Genomic DNA, 18,274 nt, shown 5'->3' with positions numbered 1-18,274 from the left:
AAAGTTCAGTTTTGTCAAAACCTTTGCCAATAACTATTACTGCCCCTTTTTACTTCAATCAATTCTATAGGTGTCAGCTTCTCATTTTGATTCTGAATTGAATTTCCCAAATTTCTAATGATGTTACCACTTCCAATTTATTTAAAATAGATTTCCTCATACAATACATCCTGATTAATTTCCCCTCACTTTAGTCCTCTGGGTTGCTCTCCAGCTCCTCTGCCATAGAGGCCCACTCCCTTTTCTTTCACTAAGGGATAACATAAGAAATAAAATATAATAAGATAAAAAAAACCCACCATATTGAAGTTAGACAAGGCAAACCAATAGAAGGAAAGGAGCCTAAAAGCAGGCACAAGATCAGAGGCTCACTGGTACACAAACACTGAAGCTCCATGAAAATGCTAAATGGAGAAACAATATACATGCAGAGGACCCAGTGTGGATCCACGCAGGACCTGCGTTTCCTGCTTCAGTCCCTGTGACTTCATATATGACTTGCTTAGTTGATTTAAGAGGGCACTGTTCCCTTGATGTCCAACATCTCCTGCGGATTACACTCATTGCCTCCTCTTCCTGGCAGTTTCCTGAGTTCTGAGTGGATGGATTTGATGGAAACATCCCATTTAGAGCTGTGTTCCAAAGTTTTTGCTTCTGTCTGTCTGTCTGTCTGTCTCCCTCCCTCTTCGTGTGTGTGTGTGTGTGTGTGTGTGTGTATGTGTGTGTGTTTGTGTGTCTGTGTGTGTGTGTGTGTTTGTGTGCACCCATACTATTTGGGACTTGGGTCTCTGTATCTTTTCCCATCTCTAGTAGGAGGAAGCATCTCTGATGATGGCTGAATATGGCACTAGTCTATCTTTTTGTGTGCTTACTAACTGTTTTAGTATCCTGTTTGGGCTAAGAAATATTTTTTAAATCTTTTCACCACTTTTATTCATCTCTTTTTTAAATATTTTAGATACAAATTCTTCCTTAAATATTTGATTTGGGAAGCATTTCTCAATTTTTGGTATCTCTTCAGATCTTACTTTTGTTCTCTGAAGCATATACATTTAGGTTTAATGAAATCCAGTTTATTTACATATTTTCCCATATGCTTTGCTGACCCTAGAAACCTCCATCTAATCCAATCTAACCTCCTCTATGAGTTCCACAGAGTAAGATGCCATACACAGGCTCATGGTCCATTTAAAGTTACATTTTTGTATACAGTATGCGGTAGGGCTCAATTTTATGCTTTCGCATATACATATCTATCTAGTTGTCCTGATATTTTATTTGAAGACTATCCTTTCTGTATTGCATTTTCCATCTTACCATCACTCTCAAAACCAAATGAACCCCTCTGTAAGGACTATTTTTCTGTACACTAAATTTTATTGCAGTGAAACCTATATGTCTGGCTTCCTTCCAACTTCCCACTTATATCTTTTTAGAAAAATATTTATTTTTATTTCATGTGTAGTATGTGTGAATGCCTAGCACCCTCAGATGTGAGGTGACAGATCCCTTGGACCTGGAACTACAGTTGTAGGCTGCCCAATGCTGGTGTAAGGAACCAGGCCAGACCTACTGCAAGAGTAGCAAGTACTAGCACTAGCAATTGCTGAGGCATCTCTCTAGCTCTGCAACTTAAGTTCCATGTCCAAGCTGCCAATATCTACAAACAAAACCAATGAATAAACAAAAAAACCCAAGACAACAAAACACCAGCAGCTAATATCATGATACACTGAATATGAATATTATTTTGGAGAATATGACCATCTTAACAATTTCAGTCTTCCATCTTTAACTTTCTTTCAATGATGTTTTATACATTAACTGATGATTTTGGTGCCCAAGTCATGCACTTCCTTTTTTAAATGTATTACGAAGTATTTATATTCTATTTATATTTCTTATAAATGAATGTTTTAGATTTTGTTTGTAGCATATAAAATATATTTTTGGCATGTGTGTTGAATATGTGTATATATATATATATATATATATATATATATATATATATATATATATATATATATTCTTGCTGAACCTAGCTACACGGCTAGTCATTACCATCTAGTTTAGGTACCCAGTTACCCTAGGGATCCATTGATCTATTTTACCTCTAAACCCTGGAATTCTAGATAGCCACTATCCATCCTTAGGTTTTAAGTGAGTTCTGGAAACTGGAGCACCAGTCCAAAGTGCTTTGCATCAAGCACTTTATCTCCGTAGCAGTCTCCTCATTCCACCTCATTTTATACTGGTCTTGTATCTTGAATTCTTTCTGCATTTGTTTATTCTAATAGTTGTGGTGTGTGTGTGTGTGTGTTCATGTTCATTAGCGTTTCCTATATACAAAATTCATTTCAACTGCTTGTATAAAATTTATTATTTGTTTCTAATCAAGAAATTTTCTATTTGCACTTTTGAGCAGATTCTTTAATTCAATAAACAGGCGACCAAATTGAGAGAGGTTCTATATTCTTGTTCATGCCAGATAAATATGAAACTGCATTTAATCCTTCATCATTAATATAGTTTTAGCACTGGCATTTATATAAATTTGTTCTTTTAAAAACTTGACATTTTCTGTCTCATGTAGAATCTAGTCAGTAATATATATGTAAACAGATGCACATTATATATACAGTATAACATGAAGAAATACAAATATAAGAGAATGAGGGAAAAGTGGATACAAGCAATGGAAAAGGGTTTTTTCTTTTAGTGGTGGGTAAGTACATAAAATTAACGTGGAGCTTCACAGCTTCCTTTTAAAATGCCAGTTCTAACTGCAGTAAGTTCATCAACTTGTATAGTATTTGGGTCTGGCTAATTATGTGTGTGTGTGTGTGTTTGTGTGTTTTAATTTATTTCAAAAATATTTTTAATAATAAAGTAAAAATAAAATTAAGAAGTTGAGAAAATTATCACCCTAGCATGCTAAAATTATGATTATGAAAGTATTATGGCTATTTTTTATTGTTTTGTTTCTTATTGCTTGAGACAGCCTCAGTATGGAGCCAAGAGTAATCTTGGGTAAATTCTACTTGGTTGTGATAAGATAGTTTGTTTATATGTCTTTGCTTTTCCAGTTTGTCTTCAGATTTTCTAGTTCTAACTTAATTTTCATTGTTTCTCTTTTTTTGTTTTTTGTTTGTTTGTTTGTTTGTTTTGTTTTGTTTTGTTTTGAGACAGGGTTTCTCTGTATAGCCCTGGCTGTCCTGGAATTCACTCTATAGACTAGGCTGGCCTTGAACTCAGTAATCCACCTGCCTCTGCCTCCCATGTACTGGGATTAAAGGCGTGTGCCACCATTGTCCGGCCATGGTTTCTCTTTTTGCTATTTGCCTATCCCATTAAAGTTATCTAATCTGCTGCCTTAAAGTCATGGTACTTCATGCCAACCTTTATATTTGTAATACTGTTATCAATATAATTTCTTTTAAATACCATTTTCCTCTTGGTTCTAAGAAAGAAGCCTTTTTACCGTTTAAATTTTTTATTCTCGTGGTTTCCTAAAATAATACATTATATAACCTTAACTGTATTCCAAGTATATAATGACTTCATATACACTCAAATGGTGAGTCTTAAATAAACCTTATTATTTCTATACTATACTTAATGCAGCTCTTCACATTTCTTACAGATAAATTATACTATTTCTAGTTGCCTGGACATAGAAGGAAATAATTTTAGAGCTTTGAATTTTCATTTGAACCAAAGCCACAGTTCACTGTAACATTTAATGAGCATAAACTTCTGTTAGGTATAGCAAAATATTATATTAATATAAACAGATTGATTTGTTATACATCATATACTAAGATTTAGAGAAGTTGAGTAAGATATTCATTATCATATTGTAGAAAGAATCCCCCATATCTTTTTTTTTTCTTTTTTGGAATAAAAAACTGATATCAGTTTCATCTGACTATACAGCTAATATACTAAGATGAAAGCAGATTTGTTAATGCTTGCAGAAAATCCCTTATTCAACTCTGATATTCATATTAAGAAAGCATTATGCAAATTAGGCAGGACAGCTGTGTTCTAATAAAACTTTATTTACAAAGGAAATCATATGCCTGGAGGGTTAGCTTGTCAAACCTGCAATTAAGAAATACATTTTAATGCCTAAATTCTTCTTTACAACCGTACTTCACCCTTTTAAGGTTTCTCAAATACTATTATAATATTAAGCTGTAATGTGCCTCATGTTGCCTTTTTTCTGTTAACTATGTTGACTGAAGATTATGGCATACACACACACACACACACACACACACACACACACACTTAAACTTTCTATAGTACGCAATCCCATGTCATAGAATGCATAAAAGTTTAGAAACTTATAAGATTATACCTGGGACTCTTGCCTCCCACCTCCCCAAAATACAGAGAGAAAGAGAGAGAGAGAGAGAGAGAGAGAGAGAGAGAGAGAGAGAGAGAGAGAGAGAGGAAGATGAGAGAGAGAGAGAGAGAGAGGGAGAGAGGGAGAGGGAGAGAGAGACTCTCATAAGAGAACCTGACAGATAAGCAAAAGGGTTAAAATGTTGATACCAGGAGTACAAAGACAACAATGGTATAGCCAAGATTGTTTGGTAACATCAGTGAAATTAAGTCTTTATACTCATGTGGAAATTTCAATAAGACTTATTGTCATTCCTGACTCTGGAATTCTTCTTGGGCTTTTCCATCTGAAAGAATAATTCATCACAAATTCTAAGGCCAAGATGTGTCACTGTACAGATGAGTCATCCTGCAGGTACTAGTAATCACTCTATAGATGTTGCCAACACTTTGTATTTTAGAAATGGACAATAACATCACCTTCTACAGTGACAAATCTTACAGGGTTTCCCTCTAAGGAGCAACTGATTATTTTGTTTTGTCAGGCAGCTTAGCAAACCTTCAACTCTTCCTTAAAACATGCAATATTGAGAACGATTTCTTTCTTTCTTTCTTTCTTTCTTTCTTTCTTTCTTTCTTTCTTTCTTTCTTTCTTTCTTTCTTTCTTTCGTGAGTTAATGTCCTGCCATGCAGCCCAGACAGGCTTCAAACTCACAACCCTTCTAGCTAGGCCTCCTAAATACTGGGATTATAGTTGAAGCATCACCATGCCCTATAGACCCAAATTACTGAATGCAGGCCATACAGACAGACTCTTGAATATTTTCAGAATTGAGGCAGATTATGATAATATAATGAACAAATTTTATGGAAAATGGTCCAGTGAAACTTGCAAGAAAAGCAGTAGGTTGTTGGCTAGGTAGCTTTCTGGAAAGAGATGCCATTAGCCTCTTAATTTTTTTTTTTAAGATTTATTTATTTATGTATATGAGTACACCATTGCTCTCATCAGACACACCAGAAGAGGGCATCAGATCCCATTACAGGTGGTTGTGAGCCACCATGTGGTTGCTGGGAATTGAACTCAGGACCTCTGGAAGAACATTCGGTGCTCTTAACCTCTGAGTCATCTCTCTAGCCCCACTGTCAGCCTCTGAAGTCCCACTTTGCCCAGGGACTTGCAATTTGCTAACTACCCAGATAAAAAGTTGGCGTGAAAGGTTAAACTTTGCTAAGGTACCAAGTAGAGGTGGGGGAAAGCACCAATTTTCTAAGAATCAGAATAAAATTTGAAGTTAATATGGCTTTAATAGCCAGCCTGGTTGATACTACTTAGTTACCCCCAAGCCATTATCTGACCTCTGCTGAGTTGCTTCATACACCTGAAGTCTCGGATACCCCATCTTCCCTTGAGGCTGCAGCCCCAACAGGCTATAGGCCAGTGAGTGCACAGTGGATATATGCTGGAGGCCTTTAGGAAAGCTTTTACTGTTTGGTTTAAAGCTTCATTCCTCACTCTTTCATCCCGCTACTGGAGCATGACGCCTGCCCAAATGGGCAAAAGGATTTTTTGTTTGTTTGTTTGTTTTGTTTTTTTTGCTTCACAGCAAAAGTTTAAGAAAATTGTCATTGTTGAGCCTCCACAGAAAAAGCACAGTCTACTCACCTCTAGATGGCTTGTTTTTCAAACAAGCAAAGACAATGTATATATGTTTTGTATTATTTTGCCTAAAACCAGCTGCTGAAAGCATTTCTAATTGAGGCATTTGCTTGGGGTAACATATTGGGAATACTGTTGGTTTTTTGTTTGTTTGTTTTGAAAACAAGGTTTCACTATGCAGCTCTGGATGTTCTGGAACATTATGTAAACCAGGATGGTCTCCGTATCACAGAGATCTGCTTGTATCTGCCTCCCCAGTATTAAAGGCATATCCACCAAGCCTGGCGAAATATTTGGCTTACATGCCTATTAATTAATTTGCCTTCTTTTAAATGATATTCATGGTGGTGGTGGCATGGGAGGCAGGGGGCATACAGGCCCTGTGTGCCAGTGTGTGGAAGTCATTGGACAGATACATAATCTTGGATTGTTTAAGCCAGGGCTTCTTATTCTTGTTCCTTGCACTGTACTGCAAGTGGGCTAGCCTATGAACTCCTGGTGGTTAGTCTTCAGCCTCTACCTCCATTCTTATAGGAGCAGCCCCGAGATTATAGATCTGTAAGGTTTCAGCATGATGTGGGTGCTGGGGATAGGAAATCCAGTCCTTAAGCTTGCACAGTAAGTCCTTTACCCACTAAATCATCTCCCTACTCCAACCATGGTTTTGTTGTTAATTTAAATGTACTTTACTTCTAAATAATACGCCCAACATGCCCCCGCCCCAGAACAACTGATCCACCTTAAAAAATAAGGATCTAAGTAACAGAGTTCAAGGTGACATGAATCCCATCTGTTATAGGACTTTCTCTGTCCAATCACATTAGGGTAGTGGGAGGTTTGTGATTAGACAGGAGAAGGGAGGCAGAGCAATGAGTTGAGATGGAGGGGTCTCAGGAGGAGAGAGAGAACCAGAATGGAGGCATATGTGGTGTTATCAAGAGGTTAGAATAATCAGGTTAAAGCTTTATCATTATCATTTGGCTCTGAAATTATTGTATTGGCATCCTGTAAATTGTGTTATTATTTATACATAAATCTGATTGCCTAATTAAGCATTAAGAGTCTTGATTCTACCCAGTAATTAGATGTTGAGATGGCTAACCAGGGGTGTGTGGGACATTGCATGTAAGCGAGAGTTGTTGGCGGTGAGTAGAGTGACAGAGCGTGGCTTGGACCCAATGAGAGTTGGCAGGTTCATTTTTTAATATTTCCCACAACACTCATCCCTCCTGAGTCCTACTGTATCACAGATGACAAATAGCAGCTACATAGATGACAGATTCCAATTGTTGAAGTTGTTAATATGTCTGTATTCACTTATTTATTTTTATTTTTTATCTTCTGGTTCTTTTGAGACAGGGTTTCTCTGTGTAGCCCTGGCTGTCTTGGAACTCATTCTGTAGACCAGGCTGGCCTTGAACTCAGAGATCCACTTGTCTGCCTCCTAAGTCTGGCTGTTTCTTGGCAGTATTTCTCCATTTCTCAATCGTCTCATCTGCTTTTATCTTTTGTGGAACATGTTTCCAGATGGAACAAGCGTATAGTGCTAGCTCTGGGAAGTGGAGGAGGAGGAGAAGGAAGAGGAGGGATAGTAGAAGCAGGAGCAGGACCTGGAGCTGGAGCAGGAGAGGAAGGCAGAGGGGGAAGAGGAGAGGTAGGAGGAGGAGAAAGAGCTGCTCAAGGTCAGCTCTGGCTCCACAGCTAGTTACATACATGAGTGTGGTGTATAGACAGATCAGAAGGCAGCTTTCAGGAGTCAGTTCTCCTTCTACCCTGTGAATTCCAGAAGCCCAACCTAGGTCATGTGGGTTAGCAACACAACCACCTCAGTGGCTCTAGTTCTTTATAGGAACACAGAAACTTTAAACACATACAGAAAATTAAAGCAAATGCCTTTTCTGACAGATTTCATGTATGCACCTTTTGTGTAAAACACCACTGTTTTTTAAGTTGTCTTGAGTTACCTGGAACAAAAAAATACAACACTGTTATGCAGCTGCAAGACTATTTCATACAACTTTGGTGTGGTAGTACATATCATATATGATTTAAACTGCTTCACAGATAAAGCCAGCTAAAATATGTAAACAGTTAAAGACTCTATGTAGGTAAATAGAGGCTTCTTAACCAGAAGGCTGAATATATGACATATACATTGTTTGCTTCAAAGATTTTCAACGGCTCTGTGAGGAGGACAATAATTAAATGCTTCAATAGCTAGCTTAATTCAAGTGAGTGGCAAATATTATAATTTATAACAGCATAATACCTCATATAATGTTTCATAATAGCATCCTACTAAGAGATGATAAAATAAAATAAAACCAATTATTTCTTCAATCCAAACACAGTTAAGATACCTATAACCTAACAAAGTTTAAGTTATCAAACAAAGGACATCTGTGTGCTATCCCATGCTTATAAATCCATCACTCGGGAGATAGAGGCAGGAGGATCATGGGTTTAAGGTAATCTCCGACACACACTGAGTACTAGGCCAGCATTGAGAACATGAAATGCTATCTTAAAATAAAGGACAAAAGAAATGAAATACAGAAACATATCAATCATTTATTATGCTTTTAACTAAGGTCACGTGGAGAAAAATAGGAAGCTTTGCAGTGATCTCTGCTCATTTCAGAAAAGAAAAACAACAGTAGAAACAAGATGCTCAGAGAAAAATGGGCGACAGCTGAGAGGTGCTCACTGACCTCTTAGCCTGGTAACTCTGGGTTGAGATATGTCTGAGAAAAACAATAAGTACACTTTTAAAAATGAGCTTATTAAGCCAGAGTCAATTCTCTGTCTGCCTTACCACATTAAGTACAAGCCAAGAGGGGAGTAGGCTAAATCAGAGGGGGGCTCAAATGGTACTGAGTTAACATATCATACAAGCTTCCTCAGCCAAATGAAATGTTACTGGCCAGATCTGAGCAAGGTCTCAAAGCTTGTCCCTGCTTCATGATAACTCCAAGGCTAGAAACACAGGTGTTATTCAGGTTAAATTAGTCTTACGATGGCCTTCTTAATGTGACCATTTTGGTAAAATAGAACAAATGTTCTATTTTAGAGAGTAAATTCTAGTCACGATGAAGCCTTATACTATATATATCTAATTTTCAGTAAGTATTTCCACAGGTAAGAAAAAAAGAAACACAAACACATAGACATGAACACACATGCATTTATTTGGGGGTAGGATTGGGTAAAGACATCTTTAAAACAGCAGAATCTAGAGGCAAAGAGTGGAATATCTTCAAATGGCACCCCATGAATAAAATCTGAATGAAAGCATATACTATGTTAGGCTGAAGTTAGTGAAAATATTTTCTCTCTTCATTTAGAAATCCAAAAATGAACAACAATGATTATTCTGAACACAGAGTAGACAAATCAGTGGGCTGAGTCCAGTGTTACATCAGAAATTTAAGAAAAGAGAATTTTCTAGTTGAACTTGTTCATAAAATGATACAATACCTTGTCAAAAACCTGAACACATTATTACTATTAAATATGAATTATGTATAGGGCCCTAGACATACATATAAAAAACAATGAAACTCAGTATTAGTCCTAAAGATCTTGAATGTCTGATGAGTGAGACATTTATGAACTCAGCTAACAATATAAATCACAGTGCTAAGCATGTGAATGTCACAGGAACAAGGAGGATTAGTCATCACTTATATCCATCAGTTTGTTAGTAAGCATTGGCTATAAGGAAACAAAAGCCAGCTAAATAGCTGCTGTTGTTAATTTTATTATCAAATGGCAGTTTATAATTAATGAGCATTTACCAAGTGACTAATAATAAGAGATACAAATCTTACTAAATTAATTCTGACACGAACCAGAGTAATTTTTTTGGTAAAATGCCAAGTTAAAAGTATCGAAGGCCCGATGCTATGACTCTACAAATGGTTAAATAATGAGGGAGGATCTCTTTCTTATTTTTTTGGAGGGGGGAAAATAACTAGAGAAACTGGAGAATAAATTCAGACATTTACACAATGGAATTTGGTTTTAAAGGGAAGACATTAGCAAAGCTATTCCTCAGAGGTTTAATGGCAAATGGAGGTGCCACAGGCTTCCCTGGCTGGGAAACCTCTTCTACCTTTGCAGCATCTCCTGGCAGAGCCATGTTCCTCAACTAAACTCCCTTCCTCTGGAATGAATTTACAAATTGTACACAAAATCTTGCAGCCTTCAAAGTCTGAATAAAATCTGGTTCCAATAACTGCTTCTGAATAGTTAATCAGATCAAAGCCATTTTCAAAATAACTGACTTGTACAGTAACCATTTGGTGGGATCAACTGTCTGATTTATGAAACTACAAATATCTCACTGTATAGATTACAGTACTGGGCAACATTTCTAATGGAGCCAATAGTCACAGTGCGTCTTCTGTCCACTGACCTTGATAGAATCTGCTCAAGATCAACATGAGATGAAAGCTAAGCCCCCCTGGTCTGGGGAGTCTAATGATCTCCCTTCTAAGATGGAAGCCTAGGTATGAGTGTGGGAGCCAAAACTCAACTCCTGGAGAAGTTAAACAGCTTAAGTAATTAGTAACACCTTAAGAAACAAAAACAAACAAAAGACTGAGAAGATTTCAAATTCCAAGTCTAGCAAGTTAACAGTTCATAGTTCATAGTTAATAGTTAATAGTTAATAGTGGTAAGTGCTTGTCTATCATGCATGTGTGGGCCTAGCCTTGAACACCAGTGCTGACCATGACAATAAAAATATACTGCTCCACATTTATGAAAAACAATTATTTGTACAACCTAAAATAAATAAAAAAATAAATAAAACCACAATTACCCAAATTTTAAGGATGGAATACTGAAAATGTTAGCTGGAAAAGTAAAAAAGCAAAACAAATCCTTATTTGAATAAATAATTGTTCCAGATTCCCAAACCAGTATTTAATCTTAGAAAAATTTGATAAATCTAAATAAATTGGTTGTTGTTTAAATTGATTGTCTGTTTAAGTAAGGGAATACATATCACTTTAGTTATGACTTCCCTTAAAATTTTTCTCCAAATAATACCATAAATGTATTAGTTCTGTCTTTATAACCTATAACTGTTTAAAATTTAATGTATTAATGACTTCAGTGACTCACAAGTGCAAAAAATGTCATGTTCGCATTTTGAATATAGGTCTGTAGAAATTAGTGGTTGAAAAAGGAAGGCTGTACTCTGTATTACATGAATTTAACACAAAATATTAAGTATCTTTTCTCTGATGTCTAGGGTATGTTTCTCAATCATTTTTATAAATATCTATTTCCCTGTTTCCAGTTCACTCCCAAACCATTTGATCTGGAACCTGTGAGTGGTTTCTCTGTTGTGTCAAGGACAGCCTCCAAACCTCCTGCTAGAAATGCATTCAAGTCAATTTACTTTCACTCCATAGACTTAGAATCAGAATTTTAAATTTAAAGAGAGGTCCAAAAGACAATGCCATTTGAAATCAACCAAGTCTTTTGACTAAAAGGGAGTCATCCCCTGAGCAGTTTCTACTGGATAGACCAGCAGGATAAATAATCTGCTTTATTTCATATATCATACTGTATATAAATTGAATGACCTTTCTCAACACTAACCAAGGGGAAAAACAGGTTATTTGAAATTGATATAAATGTCAATTAAACTAGATCAAGAGTTCAAGGTGAAAATAACTGTCCAAGTATGATATACTAACAATTTGCTCTCATATAGAAACACAAGTCTTCTTATTCCCAAATCAACACAAGAACTCGGTCCACTGACTTTCCTAAATGGATCTGATCTCACAAACAGGGGAATATTAGGCATTTTAAAATTGAAATCTCCTTCATTCTTAATGAGTCTGTAGTCTTAGGACATCTCAGAGCCTACTATTTATGTAGTTAGATGAGATTTAAAAATCATCTTCATTTCAGCTGTTTTCATGTAAATTGTTTTCTATCCATTTATTTTCTTTGTTATTTACTGATTTCCATCAAATTCTTTCAAAGGCTCTAAAAGACCTTCATTGCCAGTCACATAATTAACTATTATCTTTTTTGTGGAGGGAATAACCAGAGACAACAGGTAATCAGTTTCCAAGTGAATCAGCAAAGAGCCTGAGCATCTAAGACTGACTCAGGACCATGCACCTACAGTCACACATAACAAGGGCAAGGACAATCTTTTCCAAGTTTTATTAAACCACCAGATCACATTTTCTCTCCCAAAAGCATTATTTGGAGATCACATCAGCCAGATGGCTATGCCGATTAATAGGCTTCTAGTAGTACCAAAGATAACATCCATCCTTACTGTCACTGCTAAGTTTAGTGGCTTCTGTAGCTTTTTCGCATACTTACATGATCTGCTTAATCTAAGCCTAGATATTTCTTGGTTTTGTTTATTTATTTATTTTTTTAAGATTTCTCTGTCTGCCCAGTTCTTTGGTGTATGAGAATGTGGGAGAAAAGGACTTAATTAATTTAGTAGTGGGCATCGCTCATCAGTATCTGCACTTAGTAGGACTGAACCTTAAGTAATGGAGAGAATACCTTTGAGCCACTTTAGTTTTAGAAGGCATCTTGTGTCACTGCAAAAACAAAATTCAAAATCTTGCAGTAAACCAGAATAGTATGACAAAAGAAGAAAATAGAAGGTGATTTCTGGATCTTATTGACCCCTCTTTAAATAATCTCAAGTATTCTGGCACCCTATGGAATAGTCAACTGCCACAAGAAAGCCATTTCAGAGCAGAGTATGCTGCAATATGCTACATGACTAACAGGCATATAATCTGGGACACTATTTCACAACAAAAAAATGAACTAAGCACGTAGAATTTTAGTACTTTTCCAACCCAAAAGGCTGTAATCTGTCATAGGTGCAAAGGTAGGATTGACTACCTAACATAACAAGTATTACAACATAATTCCACCCGTATGTTTTACTAGCATTCAAAAGAGTATACACACAATGAGAATGAACTATTATTGTGTGATACTATATACCTCTAAAATGAGAGCCCATTATAAAATACTAAAGGTTATCATTTCACACATACTCTCTTCAATAGAGGAAAGCTCCTCCACACAGTTCCCTTGTACTCCTGTTTTTAAAACACGAGCAAACGTTACCGGACACAAATGAGAGAATAAGAAGCAGCGAGGAAGTACACCATATGTTCCTGTTGTAGGCTAAACCCAGGTCTTTGTTTCAATATTCCAGCGCCAGCAGGAAGGAAAAGCCAAATACCCACCCGTTTCAATTTATTTTCTCATTAATGCTGGTAAAAGTTATACTTAGGATAGGTTTAGCCGGAACCCATCCTATCTTATTATTTGCTTCTTTAACCCATATCCTTTGCAATCCAAAGACCCTGCAATACAATCGGTTGTCTTGGATAGCAGGTCCGTGGCAGGACAATCTGATAAACCAACACAAGTGGCAGGCACTGAAGAGGACAAAGTTATTTTCTTAGTGAAACAGTTACAAAGTGATTCTCTATCAATGCCATTTTTGCCTTTTTACCAGCTACGCATCTAGCTTGACACCATCCACCTGGTACTCAATTAGCAGGGCTTTCTTCAATCTTGCGATCTCCCAGACCAGTTTTAATGGTGCAACTCAAAACAAAATCCTTAACCACGCCCTTAATATCCCAGGCAGCGTTACCTTTTTTTTTTTTTTCTCTCTCTACCAAAGTCCGTAATTGTACGTAATTGTACTGAAAAGGTTTGCACCGCGATCCTAAGTCAACATAGCACTCTTTCCTCCAGTATCCAGGCGTTCCTATTGTCAGATGCCTTCCTCCCCAGGTCGCTGTGCTGTAGCCCGCAAGTGGCACCCACGCTTACCTCCTTCACACCTGCAATCCCAGCTCGGGATGCTGGAGAGGATGCTGGGCAGGCTGAGACTGCTCGGGATGCTGCTCTAGCCTCTCTCCAGGGAAACTACAGACTAGGCTGATCTGAGGCTTCTTCTGAGATTCAAGCTCCGCCTTCCCCACCTCTAATTGGCCGAAGCTCGGGCTGCGGCTCCTCCCTCTGCCATCTGCGCAGCCTAGGCGCAGAGAGGTACCCTAGGTCTATTAGTTCCTGGTGCTCTGACCCCTTCATTTCAGACTTTCTCCCCTCTGGCATCGCACCTGGCCCTTCCTCAGGTCCCGCTTAGCTCTCTTAGCGGGCTGGTCCAGTGAACACGGGAGTGGGTTGTCCTTTGGGGGTGTGGGGGTACTGTTGCTTCGGAGTAGGCGGATCCCACCGGTCTAGCCCCTAGAGGCTTCCTCCCCGCCTACCCATGGATTCAGCCCAGCCTCCTGTCGCTTGCTACCTCTGGCCCCCCTCCCTTTTCTTTACACCCTTCCGAGGGCACCGCCCATCGGTAGGCGTGGCGTTGTGGGCTACCTTCTCATTCTGATTGGTGCAGGTGAGACTCGGCCCCGCCCTCCCTCGCTTCTGGGCCCTCTCTCTCTTCATCTCCTCCCCTCCCTCAAAGACAGGGAACTCTCTTCTGATTTGCTAGAAGTGTCCCCACCTATTGCTTAAGGCGTTCTCGCACAGCCTTCTGGGAAATGTAGTCTTACTATTGCAGGAAGTGCTAACGGAAATGGAGGGCGGAACTACAAATCCCCATCGGGCCTTGCGCGACTCCTGCTGGGCAGGATTCCGGACAACGCCTGGTTCCTCTCGGGTCCTTCCGGCGTCGCCGGAGTGAATTGATCCGGGAGTTGAAGAGGGCTCCAAAGGTGGGAAGTGAAGTCCGTGCCTCAGTTGCCGGTAAGGCGAGGTTTCTCGATTCGGGTCCGCACGGCTCCGTGGGCAGCCAGAGCGGCCTGGGGTCAGGCGGGGACCGAGGCGGAGGTGCTGAGGCTGGGCTCTGGCTGGCGGGGCGGACGGGTGGGGAGCGGGGCCCTGTGGGCGTCAGCGAGGTCTCTAAGCGAGCTGCGGAAAGCTGGGTTTGTAAATGCCGCCTGCCCAGCCCGGCCCGGCGCCTCCAGGAAGTCCGCTGTGGGTTTGGGTGGAGGGGAAGGGTGAGGTCGGCCTCCCGGGTCTCCACCGACATAGGGGGCGGATGTGGTGGGGTGAGGTCCGGGGCAGGTGAGGCTAGAGCTTGGCTAGGCCTGGAGGGAGCGTGGGTGCCCGGGAGTCGACTCCCGGTGTGACTGGGGTTATGCCCTTTGAGGGAAGAAGAGAGACAGTGTTGACAGTTCCGACTCAGTTCCAATTTCCTCTCTGAGGAGGTGATTCTAACTAGGAAGGTTTGTGCCTCTTGACTGGAATACGTCAGATGGATGTATACTTCTCTAGTGCCCTCGAAGCGCTTTCACTTTGGGATGCTAATGAGACTACTGAGGAAACAAATGACGTGCCCAAGGTCACACAGATCTTCAGAGTCTAGTCCTCCGAAAGTCCAGTTTCTGACCAGAGTTGTCGGTTTAGGAAGAAAGAGTGGGGAGGTGGGTGGTAGAACTGGAAGCAGATAGAAGAAGTTGCAAAGTAGTGTGCCTGTTTGTCAGAAACGGTTGTGAGGTGCAGAGAGTTGGTTTGTTGACATGGAGTGAAAGCTTTGCCAAAGCATTCTCTCTGATGTTCTGTAAAACAGGAAGGATCGCTTTAGCTTAGATATTTACCCCCTCTTCTGGGGTCTACTGAATGATAACACTCACTTTCCACGCGCCATTTTTAAAGGATAGATAATATTTAGGAATAGCTCAGTGTTGCCGTTAAGAGAATAGTCCTTTTCCTTTCTATTTTCTTACCGTTTTCAAAAACTATGGGTGAAACTTTCACACAACTTACTTTACAGATATTAATGCTTTCATTAAGTGAAAATTAAGTGCAGAATCTTGGAGAAATTGTACCATGTTCATTACAAGAAGTGACCCTTTTTTGGGGGTGGGGGGGTCAGGTTTTTACTTTTCTCTCACTTTCTTCATGTGTAGACAGTAAAACATACACTTGTATATTTTCTTTTCTTGGCATCATCGGTGAGTTTTAATTCATTCTTATTTAATGAATGATAAAAATGGTGCTTCTGTATTGAATGGAAAGAAATGCAGGCTTACTATGTAAATTAAAATATAAATACATAGTATGTATTGTAAGTATATATGCTATATATTGAATGTGCTTTGCTTGCCATGATTAATATTAATTTTTTTTAAATGCAAAGCTGTTTCTGGGATCAGAAGAACCAGTTAAAATGGTCTTGTTTGAAAGGGACTTTTAAAGAAAATGGAGAGTTGTAGTTCCATAAAATGAAGCAAAATCAGGAATAATGTAACACCACACGTAGAGTAGTTCACAGTAAGGGAAAAGTCACTAACAAAAGGGAAATTATCTGGGATTAATTGGTTTTGAAGTGGGCCATATGTAAGCCAGTGCTGGTAAAGCAAGAATGCGAATATATTTTCTAGATGACAGTGTGGACATTTGCTGTTTGCTGAGAAAGGTATGAAATAAGGTGGCATGCAGTTGTGTTGGTTATGGAAGGGCTTTTTTAAAAACAAAAAAGGTTTTGTCTTTGATTTAGTCCTACTCCAACTCTGTCTGTATCTCTGAGGCCCATCATACTGTCCCGTGTCATCGTCACTACAGTGGAATTGCTGAGATGAACAGTGTTACTGCTCCATTTGAACATCCTTCAGGCTCTAGCTAGAGCTCACAGATCGGGTGTTTGCCTGTAGTGTGCAGCTCTCTTTGCCCACATTTGTTCCCTTAAAGAGCTTTGCATCAACTCTCAGACACTAACCATTGCAGGACTTTGGAGGCTTTCCTTACAGAGCCATCTCTCTCTTATAGAGTAGTCTGTAAGAACAGGGTCTATATATTATTTATCTCTTTAGTCTTGGTAGAATAATTGAGTGGCTAAGGGGAATGGAAAAGGAATGGATTGGTTAGGTGACTTTCCCAAGGTCATATGACCTGGAACAGATCAGCTTATAATTAATCCATGTATTTTCACTATAGGTTTTAATATTGTGTCCAAACTTCGATTCTTTTATGTAAGAAAAACACTGACCACTACAAATGTCACTATCTTCTTATTCTGTTTAATGCTACTAATTTGTTCTCAATTTTCTGAATGTCTCCAAACTTATTCTCAGCTATCACCTTTTTTCCTCAGATAAGTTTCTTCCTGATTTGGGGACAATTTTACAAATTCCAACTCTCCACATGTCTAGTTTCATCTTCACTTTCTGAATGTGGCCAATCCCTTCAAAGCCTGGCTTTCTTTGAACCTTTCTTTCCTAATCCAGAGTAGATTCCCACTCTTCCCCATATTTTTTTTTTTTTTGGTTTTTCGAGACAGGGTTTCTCTGTGTAGTCCTGGCTGTCCTGGAACTCACTCTGTAGACCAGGCTGGCCTTCAGAAATCCGCCTGCCTCTGCCTCCCAAGTGCTGGGATTAAAGGCGTGCGCCACCACGCCCGGCTCACTCTTCCCCATATTATTGACACTTTCACAGTAGGAACTTATTATTTCTATACTGATTTAACAATATTTTAACATCTCACTAAAAGTTATCTGAGCAAGGCCTTCTCATTTGTTATGTCTTAGCCTGCCTCTTACACTAATTAGCAAAAAGTGAGTGTAACTATTTGCAGAGTGAATGAATAAATGCATATGTTCAAGCACAGTGCCAGCACACAGGGGCAGAAATATAGAAATGAATGAAGCATCTTCTTCCTTACAGCTGAGGAATTCCGGACAGATATAAAGGAGTCACTGCCAGAACTTTAATGTCAGTTGTACAAAGGCACTGTTTCTTGGAGATCTCTAAAATCTAAATAAGTAATTTTGTGGAAATATAAGGGAGTTTTATTTTCTTTTACAGCAAAATTTCTGTGTAACTTAGCATTTTAGAAACCTTGCTACTGCCTTTTTAAAAAGCAAATAAGATTCATTATAACAAAATATAGATATGGAAGAAGGTTTTTATGGACTCTATTCTTCCCTTAGATTTTAACTTCAAAACAATTATTTCACTTGCCTTGTAGCTAAGGACACCAAAAACTAGAAGTAAATTTACTCCTTGGGACTCAGAAGAATACAATGCATTGCTAAAGTCTTGGAAGGTCTAGAGCCAAGATTTGAGTATAAACCTCTCCTATGTTTGTTTGTTTTAGTTGGTTGGTTGGTTGTGGTTATACCCAGGATTTAATACAACCTTGAGAGAAGATGATTTTGGGAAACTAACTTTCTAAATTCAGAGGAACTTATATTTTGCACTTCTTGTAAGTTATATTTGAAGCAGGGCAGTGGTAGG

General features: G+C 38.8%; 2 protein-coding genes across 3 annotated transcripts in view; one reads left to right on the top strand and one right to left on the bottom strand.

Moving 5' to 3' along the window:
- Positions 1-14,006, bottom strand: part of Serpini1 (serpin family I member 1) — an 85,093-nt gene extending 71,087 nt beyond the window's left edge. For both annotated transcript variants that reach the window (XM_021158510.2, XM_029475432.1), the window contains exon 1: positions 13,862-14,006. The gene's annotated coding sequence lies outside the window, so the exon portion shown is untranslated. The remainder of the gene's footprint in view (positions 1-13,861) is intronic.
- Positions 14,007-14,623: 617 nt separating this feature from the next.
- Positions 14,624-18,274, top strand: part of Pdcd10 (programmed cell death 10) — a 43,394-nt gene continuing 39,743 nt past the window's right edge. Inside the window, exon 1 of the mRNA XM_021157692.2 lies at positions 14,624-14,782. The gene's annotated coding sequence lies outside the window, so the exon portion shown is untranslated. The remainder of the gene's footprint in view (positions 14,783-18,274) is intronic.

The sequence above is a fragment of the Mus caroli genome, chromosome 3 (assembly GCF_900094665.2).
Source record: "Mus caroli chromosome 3, CAROLI_EIJ_v1.1, whole genome shotgun sequence".
NCBI classification, from domain to species: Eukaryota; Metazoa; Chordata; class Mammalia; order Rodentia; family Muridae; genus Mus; species Mus caroli.
The sequence above is the reverse complement of the archived record's forward strand: the minus strand, read 5'-3'. Positions and strand labels throughout refer to the sequence as shown.